At 48.0% G+C, this 16,734-nt stretch overlaps 1 protein-coding gene across 3 annotated transcripts in view; it reads left to right on the top strand.

The window, feature by feature from the left end:
• SHROOM4 (shroom family member 4) overlaps positions 1–16,734 on the top strand; it is a 391,064-nt gene that overhangs the window by 263,496 nt on the left and 110,834 nt on the right. The window lies entirely within an intron of this gene.

Here is a 16,734-nt window from a genome sequence, read left to right as displayed (position 1 = left end):
AGCCTTTTTCCCTTTTAAAGAGCATCATTCATTTGGAAAACCTCTTAAATACATATTTGATTGAAGATGCTCAGCTTTTTCATTTCATTCGACGAGTTTTTTGTCGCATGTTCACATGGGGTGGATCATAGAGGGCGTTGGCTCATGGAAAGGAAGGCGCTTGAACGACTTTCAAATGGAACAAAAGGCGTCCAGCATCCACCGCATTCCTCCTCTGCCTGATCATATTCCCATGGACCGACATAACCACAAGTGATGGCTCTGCGGGACTTCGATGGGATGCGGTGAAGGCTCATTTCTTCATTTCAGGGAGGAATTTGGATGTTGGCTAAAATTCCAGCTTTGAAACCAAGAGTCTGGAAATCTAATCCCAGCTCCTTCTCTTTACCAAATGTGACCTTTGGCATATTTTGATATTGCTCTGTGCCTCAGGTCTCTTTGCTGGCCTAATTTGAATTGCTTCCTTATAGAGATAGGAGTGGGCAAAGCTCCCACAAGTCAGCTTCACCACCTGGGTAAGAACTTGATATTTCATACCCGGGCCTTGGACGGAAGCTTGTGTCCCATGTCCACTTCTTCACTCCCCAACCCTCCAGTCACGCAGCATCAAACGCTCAATAATAATGTGGGAATGAGGTAAATAGCCTCATTTCGATTTCCCTATAACTTAAATAACAAGCATTGGCAAAACCAATAGGTCATGCCCTTGGCTTTTCCAATGCTTTTTGGCTATGATATCCACCCCACACAACATACTGTGCAGCAAGGCCAAAAGGAAAGCGAAAAAGGCACGATGACATGGTTGCAGCGACCGCCACACTTTGTTACTGCACGCGAGTATTGAAATTGCATTTATATAACTCTTACTGCCCCTCAGGAGGCGTTAAAGCTCTTTATGGTGTGTAGTACTCTATTCTCTAACCCTCTGTTATCCCAGTGGTTATTAACTATTGTTGGGATTTTGTTGGTTTTTGGGTTAGTCTTGTGCTCTGAAGCATTTCCTCCAGTTTCTAGTAGTGGATTAAATTTATAGGTGTAAATGTTTGAGTGAGTTCCTGCAAGTGGGAACAAAATGGGATAAGCAAACAAGGTGCAGGAGGTTTAGATACTGTGAGATTACAAGGATGTCTGACGACGTGTGTACGTGGCTACAAAATAGCGCAGGCATCATTTTATTTATTTATTGACAAATATAAAAATAATGCCTCTTGTGTGATTCCCTTTTTCGTGCTATGTGTCCTTGCACTGTCCCTTTTCTGATCTTTGGAGTGGTGTGAACTGGCTGCTGGGTGTCAGAAGGAAACCTGTTACTCTTATACAGTGTGCAGTGCCAAGCTGTCACTCCTGTTTCATAAATCATGCTGGTCTTTTTTTTGCCAGGGCTATCGACATATTTTAACCCTACTTCAGTCAAAAAGAGCTACTTTTCAACTTAACCTCATGGATCAGAAGGGGCCATGTATTCTCTCTGCTCACAACTCTTTTGGCAAAACTGAAGTAAGAGGGGAGTCTGGGCAAAGAAGTGGCCCTATCAGGGCCTAGCTAGTATCTCCGCACAGCAGATCAATTTAAACTGAAATATGAATGGCTGCAAAACATCTCCATTTTATTAGTTACTCCTTCACTCAGTTCTGGCTTTTTAGCCTACAATATGGTTTGCAGTGTGAATCTCTTCTGGATTCACATGCAGTGCATTATGCCACCATCTAGTGGTTGGGTCTGGAACTCTCCTCTTGTATAGTTGTCCCTCTTCTCTCTCTTTTTATTTGCTGTTGGACGTCCAAGTACCTCACCGTTCGGTGCTTTTGCATTATGGGTCTTGTAGTTTTGCTTTAAGATTCTAAGGACAGGTTCAGAAATTCCCAAAATGCAAAGTGCTTTTGCTTAAAAAAAAAAAACAACAGGACTTTTAATATCTTGTAAAATTATTTACAAAGCACAAACGTATACCAGAGGAATCTTGATTCTTTAGAGTTAATCAAAAAACTGTTGCCATCCTGCTAAAAACACTAATATGGGTACAGCCAGGATTTAAGAGCCTGTGAAATGTAAGCAGGTTCCAGTGCACCACTACTGCTATTGAAATGGCCTCCTCCCCAAATCGAAGAGCGCCTAATTTCCATAATGTGTAGGAGAGCACGTTGAGGGTAATACCAAGTGGAGCGAGAAAGCAAAAATGGCTGCTTATCAGAGTACCGGGCTTTGTGCAACAGGCCCACTGATTTTAATAAATTCCTCTGTCGTACAGTACAGACAGCCAATGATGTGCTAAGAGCTGGGGAGACATGGCCTTGTTTACAGAACCCTCGCATCATTCACTGCCACATTCTGAATAATTGTGGCCGAAGGAGTCACATATGCCATGGGCCCTCTTGACAGTTCTGTATTCCGAGAGTAGCTAATGAAGCTTCTGTAATTGATTTCCAGAACCCCGTCACTTCCTGCTCACTGCATGATACTATATGCTGTTCCATGTTTATTGAATGTGTAAACAAATACAATACCTTCCATTTGGACAGTAACATACCCAACTGTGATTGTAGTTTTGTGGTTATGATTGCATCTTTTCCTTGACCGCTGTCTCTAATAGCATACTGCTACCCTTGGTCCCTTCTGACTTACAGGGTTCCTTTGTTCGCATTCTGTAGCACTTAAGTTTTAGACCCTGATTCCGAATTGGTCAGAGGAGTAGGTGCTATTTATCGCATCCGATAAAATATTTGGTGGAAGTGGAGGGTTTTTTGTTTTGTTTTATATAGCGCAAACTCGACCCGAAGGTATCGAAGCCCTTTACATGAGCACCAGTTGCGTTACAGACCGACACATGCATTTTTGGTAAATCATTAAGTGATTTGCCCAGAATCACAGGATGTTGAGCATCCCTACCGAAACTCGAACCAGATTCCCCACCTTCGCGGTCAACTGCTCTAACCGTTAGGCCACATCCTTTTCGGAAGCCAGAGAAAAGTGTGCTCCCTGTAACGCCCTGAACGTCTCAGGATCGTTTAACAGACACGACAATGAGGACGCAACCACTTGTGAAGGGTTAGTTCTTTTAATGAAGGCAAATAAAATACAAAGAACAAACAAAAGTTATAGTCACTGGAATCCTCCAGGCTAAGTACGTTACCAGCCCACAGCACGGATGGTCCTAACCGTCCTCTGCATATACGCCGATCCCGGCGTATGCCAACAGAGGGCAGAAATGAAATGGCCGACAATGCCAATCGGTAGGCTGTGAGGGGCACGAAGAGTGTTGGGGAGAATCGAGGAGTCAGGGAAACACCCAGCCGGGGTCTCTACCTGAAGGGAGCAGCCGCTCAACCTCTTCCTCAGACTGCACCGGGACGCGGAGTCACCTCCTGGTGATGCGTCACCGATACCCCAATCACAAGCAAGAAGACTGAACCGAGAGCAGCCGCTCGATCGATCCTGTGGACTTCCGAGTCTGTAACGCGGCAAACACCTCCTGGTGTGCGTTACAGCTGGCAGTCCCTGTGTCTCTGGTCGGGCTGGGAGTTACGACTCCAACCAGCAAAAGCGCCACTGCGCTTGGACTCAGCCGAGTCAAAAAGCGAAGCTCAATGGTTGACCGGTAGAGCTTCCGGGTCCTTCACAGGTGACGATGGGGCAAGACACGGCCCAGGGAGTAACGACTCGACCTACCTCCGTTCTTGCCTTACTGGAGCACCACTCCGGAACACTGCTCTTCACGAAGCAGGTACGTCGGTGTAAACACAATATCCGACAGCCTTGTACCTCCCGGTTCCTCCCTTTATAGGGCGTGTTTTCCTTGAGTTATGTAACAGCTCTCCTGTTTACATAAGGGCGTGTTTCCCTTGAGTTATGTAACAGCTCTCCTGTTTACATAAGGGCGTGTTTCCCTTGAGTTATGTAACAGCTCTCCTGTTTACATAAGGGCGTGTTTCCCTTGTATGACAGGAATTCTTGACAGTACATCCTCCCTCTCAGCGGCTCCCCACGGGTCCAGCGCTGGCAGGAAAACGCAGATGGAACAAGGAGACCAAGCGCGGAGCATGAACCCCTTCAGCCGGTTCCCATGAATGCTCCTCCGGGCCATAGCCTTTCCACGCAACCAGGTACCACAGCTTCCCCCTGCGCCATTTGGACGCCCGTATGCCCGACACTTCATACTCCACCTCCGACTCCACGCATACCGGCCTAGGTGTCCCAGACGGCTTGGAGGGTGCTGGTTTGAGCAATGATACATGAAAGACAGGGTGTATCCGCAATGACTGGGGCAAGCACACCTTCACGTTCACGGGACCCATACACTTGGTAATTCGATAGGGGCCCATGTACTTGGGATGGAACACACTGTTCTTTCGAAACCTCATGTTTCTTGTGGATATCCAGACGTAGTCTCCAGTGCGGTACAGTGGCCCGGGCCTTCTCTTCCTATCTGCCGCAGCCTTGTATCTTCTCTTGGCCTCTATTAGGACAGCCCTTGAGCGCATCAACGTGTCTTTTATGTGTGCCACCCTGTCCGCTGTGGCGGGAATCCTGTCCTCTCTGAACGGATGTAGAAATGGCAAGAACCTGGGATGTTGGCCATAGTTGCTATAGAACGGAGATGACTGTGTGGAGCTGTGAGTGGCGTTGTTATAGGCTATCTCTGCAACCCATAGCAAGTCGACCCATTCTTCCCTGCCCTGGTCCACAAAACATCGCAGATACTGTTTGAGCGTTTGGTTCAGGCGCTCGGTTTGGCCGTCCGTTTGAGGGTGGTAGCTGGTGGACAGGGCGGTCTTAACATGCAGCGCAGTGCACCAAGTCTTCCAGAATTGCGCAGTAAACTGCGACCCCCGGTCCGACACGATCACCCCAGGTAATCCATGCAGTCGTACCACATTCTTTAGGAGTAGTGACGCCAATTCCCCGGCCGTAGGGACTCTCTTGCAGGGGATGAAGTGCCCCATTTTCGTCAAGTAATCCACCACCACCAGTATTGCCGTCATCCCCTGGTCTACCGGTAGGCCCACCACGAAGTCCAGTGATATGCTATCCCATGGTCTATCCGGGGTCGGAAGTGGATGTAAGAGCCCTTGGGTTCGGCCATGGTCGGCCTTCATGGTAGCACACGTAGGACACTCCTGTCCCCACCTCCTGACATCCACTCTCATGGTTGGCCACCAGAAATGCCGTCCCATGCTAGCCACCGTTTTTTCAAAGCCCAAATGACCTGCGCATGGAGAGTCATGGCACCAGATGAATGCTTGTTTCCTTAGCCTAGGCGTGGGTATCAATAGGCACCTGCCCTTCAGGGGTATCCCGTCCTTCAGCTGCCATTCTCTTGTCCCTCTGGACTCAGCATCACTCCGAGGAATTCCACGGATGTGACGTGGAAGTCACACTTGCTGAGTTTACAAAACAGCATGTTTTCCCTCAGCTTTTGGAGCACAGCTTTGACGTGGTGTACGTGCTCCTCCACACTGGACGAATAGATGAGGATGTCGTCGATATATACGACCACGTAGATATCCAACTCCTCTCTGAATACCTCATTCAAAAAGTACTGAAAGGCTGCCGGGGCGTTGCACAGACCGAACGGCATGACGAGGTACTCAAAAAGGCCGAACCTGGTCTTAAAGGCGGTCTTCCACTCGTCTCCGTCCCTCATGCGCACCAGATGGTATGCCCCTTTCAAATCCAACTTGGTGTAGATACGAGCTTTCTTGACCTGTTCCAGAAGTACACTGATGAGAGGCAAGGGGTACCGATTTTTTATGGTTATCGCATTCAATGCCCTAAAGTCCACACAGGCTCTCAGCTCCCCATTAGCCTTCGGGATGAAGAAGAGTGGCGAGGCGGCCGGAGACTTGGACGGGCGGATGAATCCTAGCTTGAGGAGTTTATCCAGGTACCCCCGGAGATGCACGTTTTCAGGCTCCGTCAGGGCATACAGCCTGCCGCTGGGAACGCTGGCCCCTGGCACCAGGTCGATCTGGCAGTCAAACTGTCTATGTGGTGGTAGCACTTCCGCCTTCACCTCATCAAATACATCCTCAAAACTGTGATAAGCCTGGGGGAGAGCCACATCTTTTTCTGCCGCTGTAGCCACCGTCTGACTCCCGCTCTCATCTGCGTCAAGGGATTCCGTTCTTATTCCACAATGCAGGATGCAATACGGTGACGTCATTTCGATGCGATGTGTTGGCCAATCCACAAAGGGGTTGTGTTTCTGTAGCCACGGCAATCCCAATATGACGCCATATTGGGGCGCTCGGATGATGTTAAAATCGATTTGTTCCAAATGGTTCCTCCCATATCTCATCGGAAGGACCCCCGTGTGCTGTCCGATGGGCCCCGTCACCAATCGCCTTCCGTCTACCGCATAGACTTCTTCGGGTACTGCTTTGGGAAGAAGCACTAGCCCTAGCCTGCATGCCTCGTTGTGGTCCATAAACATGCCAGTGGCCCCTGAATCCACCATGGCCACAACGGGTATCCACTGGTCATGCACTCCCACGTGCACCGTGATAAACAGGTGTCGTTGTCCCTTAGTGACCGAGTTGGAAAGTGAAGGGATGGATGAGTGACTCCGAGATGCCCCTTCTCTGGTCTTGGAGTCCTCTAGTTTTCCGCCGGTATGTCCACCACGGCTGTTACCGACCGGTTGGCCCGATAACGTGACGTCTTCGGTTTGGCAGGGCATTCACGTACGTAGTGGCCTTTTTTGCCACAATATAGGCACAATCCTTGTTTACGGCGTGACTCTTTCTCCGTGGCTGTGAGGCTCGCTCGTATTGCGCTGATGTCCATGGGTTCTCCCTTGGATGCGGTGGAAGTTTCAGGACTTCCCACCGTCACATAGGATGGAAGGGATTTTCCTTTTCTCCCATGATCCCCCTTTCTTTCACTTAGCCTATGTTCCAGCCGTAATACCAGGTTGATAAGGCCCTCACATGTCTTGGGTTGAGGGTCAATATGAGCCACGGCGTCCTTGAGCTCATCGCACAGCCCTTGATGGAAGAGCGCCGTCTGTTTAGCAACAGGCCACTTGGTTTCCGCAACCAGCCTTCGGAACGCGTTGAGATACAGCACCAGGTCGTTGGATCCCTGTCTCAACTCAAGCATTTCACGGTCCGCCGTGTACGAGTCAGCCCTTCTGTCGAATACCTTCAGGAATTCCTCGCGAAAAGCACCCCAATCACATAAGAGGGGTTCGTCCCTGCTCACCAGAGGTACGGCCCATTGTGCCGCGTTTCCAGCCAAATAGGATATAAGGAAAGCCACACGAGCCTGACTCGTGGGGAACGCCCTTGGTTTGCACGATAAATGTAGCGCCACTTGTGTGAGGAATACCTGCACTGTGTTAGGATCCCCACTGTACCTCTCTGGTGTTGCCAAGGGGATGGCTACCGGCATTTCCACTACTACCGCAGGGGTCTGGTTCGTGAGGGAGGTGCTGGGCGTGAGCGGGTCCAATTGGATAGCATCCAGTCTGGCTTTTACATCGGCTGTTTCTTGCCCAGAGGCAGCCACTTCAACTTGCATGGCCGCTAAAGCAGCCAGCACATCATCAAGTGTTGCCATGTCTGTTATCGACCGGGAGACAGTTAGTGTTATTAAGGTCGGATATTTTGTAACGCCCTGAACGTCTCAGGATCGTTTAACAGACACGACAATGAGGACGCAACCACTTGTGAAGGGTTAGTTCTTTTAATGAAGGCAAATAAAATACAAAGAACAAACAAAAGTTATAGTCACTGGAATCCTCCAGGCTAAGTACGTTACCAGCCCACAGCACGGATGGTCCTAACCGTCCTCTGCATATACGCCGATCCCGGCGTATGCCAACAGAGGGCAGAAATGAAATGGCCGACAATGCCAATCGGTAGGCTGTGAGGGGCACGAAGAGTGTTGGGGAGAATCGAGGAGTCAGGGAAACACCCAGCCGGGGTCTCTACCTGAAGGGAGCAGCCGCTCAACCTCTTCCTCAGACTGCACCGGGACGCGGAGTCACCTCCTGGTGATGCGTCACCGATACCCCAATCACAAGCAAGAAGACTGAACCGAGAGCAGCCGCTCGATCGATCCTGTGGACTTCCGAGTCTGTAACGCGGCAAACACCTCCTGGTGTGCGTTACAGCTGGCAGTCCCTGTGTCTCTGGTCGGGCTGGGAGTTACGACTCCAACCAGCAAAAGCGCCACTGCGCTTGGACTCAGCCGAGTCAAAAAGCGAAGCTCAATGGTTGACCGGTAGAGCTTCCGGGTCCTTCACAGGTGACGATGGGGCAAGACACGGCCCAGGGAGTAACGACTCGACCTACCTCCGTTCTTGCCTTACTGGAGCACCACTCCGGAACACTGCTCTTCACGAAGCAGGTACGTCGGTGTAAACACAATATCCGACAGCCTTGTACCTCCCGGTTCCTCCCTTTATAGGGCGTGTTTTCCTTGAGTTATGTAACAGCTCTCCTGTTTACATAAGGGCGTGTTTCCCTTGAGTTATGTAACAGCTCTCCTGTTTACATAAGGGCGTGTTTCCCTTGAGTTATGTAACAGCTCTCCTGTTTACATAAGGGCGTGTTTCCCTTGTATGACAGGAATTCTTGACACTCCCCCACACCATCGTTTTAGTCACCTCCCACTCCCTAGTTCATTGTAAATCAACCAATATATAACATGCGACCAGATTTAAAAAAACAAGAAATTTGGCTCGAATAGTCATAACAAATAGGGGAAGGGGATTCTTTCGACGTATGTTTGAAAATCAAAGAGCTGGCGAGTACGGGGTATTTTTGTGCTTGGCTTATGTTTGTTTGCTCGGAACTGCCTAGGTAAATATTTTCCATTTTTAGCATCCTATTTGCATCGACAAAAACTCGGACTCTTCTCGCTTGTTTTTGCTGCCTGCTTCCTGCCCTGGACCCTTGTGAAACATCGTGCGGATTGTGACATGAAAAAAACAAAGTAACTGCACACACAACAAGCAACTAAACATGCAAAAAAACTAAGTAACTGCACACACAACAAGCAACTAAACATGCAAAAAAACTAAGTAACTGCACACACAACAAGTAACTAAACATGCAAAAAACAAAGGAACTGCACACACAACAAGCAACTAAACATGCAAAAAAACAAAGTAACTGCACACACAACAAGCAACTAACTAAACATGCTTTTGGAGAAATGTTTAACATGTTTTAAGCAGTTTCTTACTCAGTAAAGAGGTCCACTGATGGAAGTGAGAATAACCTTTCTTTTTATAACTGCCACATGTGAATGAATGAATGGATTTGTAGAGCGCAACGACTACTCCAGGGAGTGTCTCGGCGCTATCCTAAAGGCACAGAGTGCAGTCACCAAGTCCGAATAATCCATAGCACATAGTCTTGTTTAAAAAAAAGTTTCTGAAACAGTCTCACTGCTGGGGCATCGTAAATACAGAGGGAGTAAGTTCCACTCCTTAGCGGCCAAAACAGAGAAGCAGCAGCCCTCAGATGTGGTAGACTGAACCTGTGGCTGTGTGCCAGCAGGGCATCCGATCGGGTCATGAATGAAGAAGCATATGGTAAATGTAAAGAACAGTATTCTAAAAATTCACCAGCACGAGTTCTTAACTCCTTCACCTCTTCTCTCTCTCGTGTCTCCCTCATTCCTTCTCCCTTTACCCTGGCAGACCAGCCTCTTCCCCTCCTCACCTAATCCTCCCTCCTTCGGGCTCTTCTCACACGCCCCATCTCTTCTCTCTCTCTCTCTCTCTCTCTCTCTCTCTCTCTCTCTCTCTCTCTCTCTCTCTCTCTCTCTCTCTCTTGCTCTATCTCTTTCTCTCTCTTTTTGTCTCTCTCTCTTTTTGTCTCTCTCTCTTTTCGTCTCTCTCTCTTTTTGTCTCTCTCTTTTTGTCTCTTTCTCTCTCTTTGTCTTTCTTTCTCTCTCTTTTTCTCTCTCTTTGTCTCTCTTTGTCTCTCTCTCTCTCTCTGTCAGTCTGTCTCTCTTTTTGTCTCTCTCTCTCTCGTCACTCTATTTTGCCTACTCTTCCTTGCTACAAACACACCCCTGAGGTCAGTTTTTCCCCATGAACATGCATCATTTCACTGCAGTGGACCCATGTGCAGGGCTTTTTGTGAGCCGGGTCCCTATGGGTCTCGGACACGGTAGTAATTTAAAACCTTCATCAAAATGGGCCCCCATGATGCCCTAAATGTAATGGGAAAATACTGGTTAATTTCTGGATAATGAATGTAAAATCCATTAAGGTAATCTATGTCAGCATTTTAGTTCCTGTTTATTTTTGAAGTGTTTTACTTAATCTTACATCCCCTAACCGTGCTAGCTAACTCTAGGATCTTGTGTTTCTATATTTTTTTGTGTGGCATATTATTCTTGTATTGTGCATACTTTGAACACAGTCCCCTCTAGGTGTTTATAACGGGCCACAATCGAGAGCTCTGGAGTTGAGGTTGAAAGCAGTGCGAGTTTCTCACACTGCCCATCAGTGTCAGAAATGTGTTTATAATACATGGGCATCCATTCCATGGCCTCTCTGCAGAGAGCATAGAGCAATGGTCACATATTCCAGTTGCAATTGTGATTCTGTATAAATGTACGTGAAGAAGGTATACATCTAGCAAAATATTGACTAGATAAAAATGCAGAGCTTACAGGTGAGTGGGTGCGTTGTGTGTTTAGGGGTTGGTGAAGGGAAGGAGATGCGAGGAAGTACATTTAGAAGAGAGTGAAAAGAGGGTCCTGAAGAGGAAAGAGATGAGTTGTAAAATATGCAGATGTGTAGAGAAAACGGGCATACACTGAGTGAAGATAATGGGCGTGGTTGAGACACTCTGAAGATCACTACGGCTTCAAAAGGCCTCCGTAATACCATTCTGGTGGCACGCTATGGAAATCACACAAATATAGATTGCATATTTAAGCCACGCCCTTAATGCAATAGGCTACGCCCCTCTTAGAACCCTCCTCAGCCCACTTAAAGCCCTGCCCATGTGCATTTGTAGGCCCTGGTTTTGAGCCTGGCAAGCCGTGGATAGACGGTATGCAGTACACAGCCTTACTAACCTAAGAACCTAAGAACGACAGATGGCCAGGACACTGAATGTGCGGAAAGACAGAAATTTAGGATGCATGAGAAATGTTGCAGTGGTGGTACTAGTTAACAGATGTAAACAAATTAGGCATGTGCATTTGGTGACCAGCAGCGCCCCACTTAGGAATTCGGTAAAAAGCCAAATGTGTAACTAAGCAAGTCAGGACTCCGGTAAAAAGCAGAAGATACAAGTGGTTGGAGGTGCAATAAGCAAACTGGGGCACAGGAACTGTTTATCAGAGGTACATTCACAAGGTTTACTTTCCCACATCTTGGAAGTGCCCAGGATCGGACTGGGTCAAAAAATAGTCCCGGCACTAAAATAAAAGTGACTCCCATGAATTAGATTGCTAAAATGTGTTTTGAACTTCTAAGGAGATTCTGTTTGTGTTTTGCAAGGTATGGAAGACTGCATGCATTTGTGCTTACTGCAGGCAATAATTGTGGCAATATCAGGGAAATCAATTATAAAATCTGGCCTACCGGTCCATAAAACAGGCCTGCAAACAGCGGCAAAACTCGGCGACATACACTGAGCAGCCAGTCAGTCCAACATTGGAACTGCCTGGTGTCACACGGCTTTGCACTTGCTTGAAGGTCAGGTCCTCTGACAGCAACGTGGCTCTGAGCAGTTGCTTTGATGGCCAGAAACTGAAGCCATTTGGAATATAATTGAAAAACCTTGAACTGCCATTTATTTTGTCTTATATGCCATTTATTCGGAATTGCTTCTGAGTGATTTGACCTGTGACTTTTTTCAATATCATGTACATTTGTGTTGTGCAGTACTTAATTTGAGCCAGTGGTGTCTAGAGCTCAGCACCTGCACTTAATTTTCAACATGGGCACTTAATACAGGCTGCCATATGGTGGCACTGTTTGCTTAATTTAGAGAAGAGCACAGGAACAGTTGCATGTTAATTTAGCATATATTAAAAATGACGAATACCTGCTGCTGAAGCCATTTGGGGACAGCGAATGGTCTGAATTGCCACACTTGAGGGTGTATGAGGGTTAGTATTTGTGTTGGTACTGTCATTGACAGCGATGACTGTGGTAGTGGATGGTGCGAGCTTTTGTGGTCTATTGACCAGGGTCCTGGCACTTATGTTTTTTTTACAAATTAACTACTGATGTAGTGGCAATATTAAATACTGATTCTTGATTTGCATTACTTAATACTGTGCAAAAAATGTATGATTTGTGGTATAGTTCCTCAAAGTTTACAGAGCACATTGTGGGAGGTGCTTTACATTGAGTGACCGAACAGTGTTTCTGGGGGCTGCAGACATTCACGGTCCATGCTATTGAGTTCCCAGTGCAGCGTTGAGAGGTCTTGGGTATGCGTATTGTAGCGGTTAGTGTTTTTCCCTTTATTTTCTACTTTTACCTGGTGCCACCTGTTGCAATGTTACCAGGTTGGTATATTTCCCCCATAAGTACTGCAATCAATACTGCTTTTTATATTGCTATTGGAAAACAGTCCATCAAGATGCTGGTAGAGAATCGTCCAGGATCACACCATTCAAACAAGTGGTGAAGCCAGGATCCATCCACTTTACTTCCCAAATAACGCGCATCTCTCACAGTGTCGTATTGAGGTTTGTGTTCGTTCGGATTTCTTTCTCTGATATCACCGGTACGTGAACTGTTCGATGACAAACATAATGTGGAATTGCCTCCGCACTACTATTTTTTCTTTTGTGATGCAAGAGTATTATTCTGCTGGTTGTACCCCTGGAGGACCTTCTTATTCTGCTCTGTCCCCACAGAAAGGTTCATGCTAAGGGTTCCAACACGTCACTGTGTTTTATAATGCATTTGAAGGGGGTCTGTAATTTGGGAACCTCATGTGGAACAACTACTCTTAATCCATGGCACTTTTCGAAACCTAAAGATGGAGGAAGGGCTCTTACAGAGGGTTTTGGGTTTTTCATCTAGGATACTATCTCCATGAAAACGTTGAATGTACAACAAGCGGTGCTTAATTTGTAAAAGGAAGAGTGCCGGTGCCAGAAACTCTGCTCAGAAGCCAGCGGACGATGCAATTAAACCAAGGCCAGCTCTAGCGCTGGTGGTGCCCGGGGCTGCAATCACTTTTGGCGCCCCCATGCCTCAGGACCGCCTCCTCATATTCTCTCTCTACCACCTGCAAAAGTGCCCCTCATCTCTCCAATCATAAGATATTGATCAGCACAGCACCCCCCTTGAGGTCACAGCGCCCCTTCACAGGTCAGCGCCCAGTGCTGCCGCACCGGTGGCACTGACCTAAAGCCGGCCCTGAATTAAAGGTTGGGGTGCTGAATACCTAGCTGGTGGTCTTTAATCAACCTCTAGACACTTCCTGCCCTATGTCTCACAGGTTCCTGATTTCTCCTTTTGTGACAGTTTTGTCAACTGTCTGTTTCTCTGCCTTTGACATCTGTTTTTACCTGCCTTGCACTCAGTAAACACCTGACGCAGGAAAAAAGTTCAGATCCCCAAAAATAAGTGTTGGTGCCCCTCCACCGGCACAAATTAAGCACAGACACCAGAGATAATCTACAACCCAAAAGAAATCCAACTGTTAGTGAAGTGGAACACCTATGTGGTTGAGTTTTTTGGGTTTTTGAGACCTTCCCTCACTCTATTGGTGGCATGCTTCATCATTGTATCTCATCCTGGCCCCTTTAAACCGGGACGGGCCCAACCTTGTCTGAGGGAGCCCTTTTGGGTGGGGAGGCAACGGACCCTGTTGGGCAGGAGGGAACAACACAGTGCTTGCATTGGGACTGGTGTTTTACTGGTTAAACAGCACATGAAGGAGAGAGCAAGGAAACACATGCACTCCCATAGAGTGCTGAAATAGTAATATAGAATGGGAGCTGTAGACGGAGGCCGGTCGTCCGTTCACAACACTGCAAAGAAGAGATGCTCTGTAGGCAGGGCAAACCAAGGATAGTGAAGAAGGGCCCCCAATAAGAAGCAGGGAACTAAGATGAACAAGAGAGCCGCCCAATCAAGAGTAAGGGGCTGACCCGAAGCCGACTATATCATGGAGTCTATTGGTGACGATAAGCGGTTAATGGAAAGCTGTCTGTAGGGGTGACCTGAAAAGGAGCCGCTCTTTCAAGCAGATGGTAGGTGGCTCTGCAATTCAGTGAATCTGCCACTGGAAACATTTGGCTTGCTCGCTCCAGTTTGGAAGAGACTTCGCACATGCCGCCGGCATTGCTCGCGGGTGTGGGGGAGGTCGGTGCGTGAGGCTGCGGGGAGGAATTCACAGGGTAATTAAAGTTATCTTTCCGCCGCGCCGGGTACTGCATCGTCTCGACTCCTGCCTCCAACAGGAACAGGAAGCAGGCGGCCAGGCTCCCTAACCTAAGCCAATCGCAAAGCTGCAAGCAGCGTTGTGATTGGTCGGGACGCCGCCCAGCAAGGGGCTCATGGGGTGGCATGTTCAGCCTGCATGGAGAAGGGCAGAGTGCGCATGACTGGTTTGGGCGGCCCGAGCTGGCCGAGCAAACAGTCCTTTCACACTCAGTAGTAGGCAAACCTTCTCCTCCGCTGCCCTGCTCTAGGCGCAGAGCAGCCCCGTCTACAATGTACAAAGGAAACATTAAATGATAACTTTTAGTTATTACCATTTTATGTTTTGGCTTTCTAGCACTACGAGAAAGCAGTGGGGCGACGCTACTTCGCCCTAGTGGAGGAGCCGCCCCTTCCAAGCTGCTCTGGTAAAGACATTAGCAGGGCCCACTCTGGCTTATAGAAAGAAAAGGAAAAACAAACTGCTCATTGATGACGAAAAAAACAAACACTGACTGGCCTTATTTACCGCTGTTTGCAGATAACTAAACGGTTAATGAAAAAGTTAATCTAAGTTGTAAAGCGTTTGGAAAACCGAGCACGTTGTGTGTGTCCGTGTACTGAGGATACACAGCCTAGCGTTCTAATCACGAACGTGGGGAAACAGCACCACCCTGTGGACAGATGCAGAACACGTAGCGAGCTACTTGAGGATACTACTCTGGCTTGAACCCGTGCAGGTTACACGTCGTGCTACACACGCCAATAGCATGGAAAGGTTGTAGTCTGAAGGAGCCCTACATCCTTGACTGTTTTCCAGGGTTTTCCCGGTGCACCAGGAAGTGTTGCGCTCTCTGCCCGGCCTACCTAGTTTCATTTCCAGCTGTAGCCTGTGATGCCTCAGACGGCTGTCTTTATAAAGAGTCTGGGCCCCTAGTCAAACATTCCTGCATGACCCGGCCTCGGCACATCGTTTGATTTCCTCTCCCCCTTGTTTCTAAAGCCTCATACTCCAGGGCTGATATTTCTCACCAATGATAGGAAAAACCCTGCGATGGATGCCGTAACAATGTCGGGTGCCACTGGAAAAGCGAGTAAGATAACATGCATTATTAAAGGGACTTATGAATGGAAGGCGGGACTTGCCCCGTTTGAGGGTCCCACGTGTTACTGTGTACAGTCAACCTCGCATTCAGCAGGGTCATTCTCTGGCCACCCACATAACAGGTGCAGGGGCGTGGGCGTGTTCTGGCTAAAAGCCGGGACTGACTGAAGGTGGCATAAATTACACAAGCCACCCTCACAGCTGTGCCCTTATAAATACTTACAGCATCAATAGGGTCAAGGAAGGCAGAACGAGCCAGCCAGACCGTTTAACCTTTGAAAGCTGCAAGGCTTGGGGAGTATGGGGCGGGAGGGGCACCCTTCTAGTCGTCAGGAAATGTTTTGGACGAAAATACCGACCTGTAAAAACGTTTTTCAAGCACATAAATTAGCTGCAAGTTACTGGCCCGCTTTAGCTTATTTTTTGCACTGTTCTGGAACAAATTGCAATGTTTCAATCTTCAAGAAAAGAAGAGCACAGCAGACGTTTAATCCCGCCCTTCAAATGACGTTTAAGTGGGGACACCTCTGCAGACACCTGTCAGTCCAGCCCCAGGGGACGCAGCTGGGTCACTCGAAGCAGCAGCGGCCCCTCCCCCTGCTGTGTGTGATGATGATGAAGAGGGCTGTGAGAAGGGGGTTCAGGGCCTCGGGTTATGGTTCTGGCCTGAGACTCGGTCCCCATATGCTGAGGGCCCCTGTCTGTCTCCGCGCTGATCGCTCTGTCTAAGGGTTAACATGTCTCCAATGACGCAACGCCCAGACCGCTGATATTTTTTCAAAATGATTTTGAAACTCATTGTTTTCAGGCTTGCTGGGTCAATTGTATCAACTGATGTGAACCAGGACAGTAACTCGCAGACTTCCCCGTGTAAACCTTAGCTTAGTCGCTCGGATTTCTCGCACATAACATTGGTTAATCTCTCTCGCTCCCTTTGTTGCTCTCACACACTCACTCCTTCAGTAGATCTCTCTTTCCCACCTTCCCTTTGTCTGACTTATATAGCGCCTTCACCCTGCTCCAAGCCCTCGCAGCACTAGATCTCGTGCCTCCTCCTGTGGAAATATGGATTTTTATGGTCAGTTATGTCCCCTATCTTGGACCCCAACGGTTTCATGTATAAACCATAAGTACATGTATGTTTCCTCCAGTTCCAGTTATGAAGACGCAAACACATGTGCGTCCACCGTCAACATGTCCTCTTTCAGATCCGCCATGAATGGGCCGGATATTCTATTCCTAAGTATGAAAGGCCACCGGCTTTATATGG

This window comes from Triturus cristatus, chromosome 10 (genome assembly GCF_964204655.1).
Source record: "Triturus cristatus chromosome 10, aTriCri1.1, whole genome shotgun sequence".
Classification (NCBI taxonomy): domain Eukaryota; kingdom Metazoa; phylum Chordata; class Amphibia; order Caudata; family Salamandridae; genus Triturus; species Triturus cristatus.
This window is presented reverse-complemented; position numbering and strand designations above follow the sequence as displayed.